Source organism: Galeopterus variegatus, unplaced genomic scaffold (genome assembly GCF_000696425.1).
Source record: "Galeopterus variegatus unplaced genomic scaffold, G_variegatus-3.0.2 Scaffold2036, whole genome shotgun sequence".
Classification (NCBI taxonomy): Eukaryota; Metazoa; Chordata; class Mammalia; order Dermoptera; family Cynocephalidae; genus Galeopterus; species Galeopterus variegatus.
Window position 1 is genome coordinate 323,429 of NW_007728147.1, and position 2,127 is coordinate 325,555.

Consider the following 2,127-nt stretch of genomic DNA (forward strand, 5'->3'; position numbering starts at 1 on the left):
AGCTTTTTATTGTTTACAAAGTGCTCTTTCAAAAAGTCATCCTGTGGGAGGTGAAAAAAAATAAAAAGGTTTAAGATCCATTCAGACCCTTCATCAGGAAGGGCTAGACTTAGCAGCCTTTTCAGAGTTCCAGTTATGCTTAATCCATGTGTACCCACAGGTTATAAAGCAAGGATCACAATGCCAGCTCCCCCCAAACATCTTGTTCAGAATCGCTGACCATTAGAGCCAGCACCTTGGTCTGGCTAGCCACTGGGATTCACAGGTGCACTTGCCCAAAGGACAAACGAGTTGGCCTCAGCGGTAGGCCCTGAAATCTAGGATTGTTCAAACTCCTCAGGTGCCTGGGGATGTGGTTTGGGACCAGCTATTCTAATCCAGAGGTCTGCAGACAGACAATATACGAGACAAACTAAAAGTGCAAATGCTTTGGTTGATGCAATCCCTGGGTCCAGAGCCAGTGGAGGCTGAATGTCTTTTCTCTCCAAACATACCCACTTCCACAAAGGAAGTGCCCAAGGACACAATTTGGGGGGGAAAGTGAATAAAATATCACTGCTCTAGACTGATTTTCTTGTTTTACAGATAGAAAAACTGGCCCAGAGAATACCAGTGTTGCCAGAGTCCCCCAAAGCAGCTTTTCTGGCAGAAACCCAGATACGGATAATTTCTTATAAAGTACTTCTCAAGGGAAATATATATGTGTGTATATATATATACACATATATACACACACATACAAATATATATTTAGGTACAAATATTTTATTCATGTAAAAATACCATAAAATTAACTTTTTTTATATGTACAGTCCTATGACTTTTGACACATGTATAGTTTTATGTAAACCCCACCACAATAAAAACGCAGAGCAGTTCCATCACGCTGAAATATTCTCTCATGCTTCCCTGTTGTAGTCAAGCCCTCACCCTACCTTAACCTCGGCAAACACTGACCTGTTCTCCATCCCTGTGAATTTGCCTTTTCCAGGACATCACATAAATGTCATAACACATGATGTGACCTCTGGAGTCTGGCATCTTTCACTAGGTGTAATGTCTTCGAGAGTCATCCATGTTGCAGCTTTTTGGCGGTGTTCCATTTTATGGATGTATCACAGTTTGTTTTACATTCACCGGATGAAGGATATTTGGGTTGTTTCCACTTTTTGGCGGTTGTGAAAAAAAGCTGCTCTAAACTTTATTGTGAATAAAATTGCTATAATAAAAACTAAGGTAATTATATACTTAAAACTCATTGCTTCCTTATTATTTTATTACATTTTACTAGTATCTGTACTCTTGAGGTTATTGACATCTATTATATCTGCATGAGAGAAATGCTATATATTATGGTGTCCTACTAAGCATCTCTTCCTCAACTACAAGTGCAGTCACATTATAGTTTGAAATTAGCCACGGTGGGAGTCACAGACCCTTTTGCCCCGTCCTGTGCAGGTCATGAGTCAGGCAGTTGAAAAATAATTCGGGTGGCTGATAACAGGAAAGACATGTTTTATTCCTATGCAAGTTCTGCCAGCCAGTGGTTCAGAGCTGCTGCCTTTTTTACCGAAAGTACACAATAGTGGCAACAAGCCAAGGAGTATATGGACATGCATGCACACTAACACTACTCTTACATAACTTGTTTACAACAGATGTGCTGAATTATTTCCAGCTGGATATGAGGTGAGGGGTCCTGGCTATACTGACTCCATTTTCCTCACATATACCACGAAAATTCTCAAGTGCTGCACATCAGGGCCTACCCCTTCCTGTTAGATCCAGTTGTCGAACATTTCTGAGCACATTACTGATCCTGCTAACAATGACAGTGCACACCAGAAACTTCACAACAGGAAAGCAACAGTGTACCCCACGACTATAGACACTATGTACCCTGGATGTTTAATATTAACTACGATTTCAGTGAGGAATTTATTAAATATGCATAATTAAAAGCAATTTACAATTTTTAACTTACAAATGACTTTACTTATTACTAAATTCACAAGTCAAACAATCTTGTGCTAGTCCGCATCTCCTCACTGTTGTTTTTGAAAATAATGTCATTGAACCTCAAGGATAACATAAATTTTTGCAAGAGTGCAAAGTTGATAGTTTGTC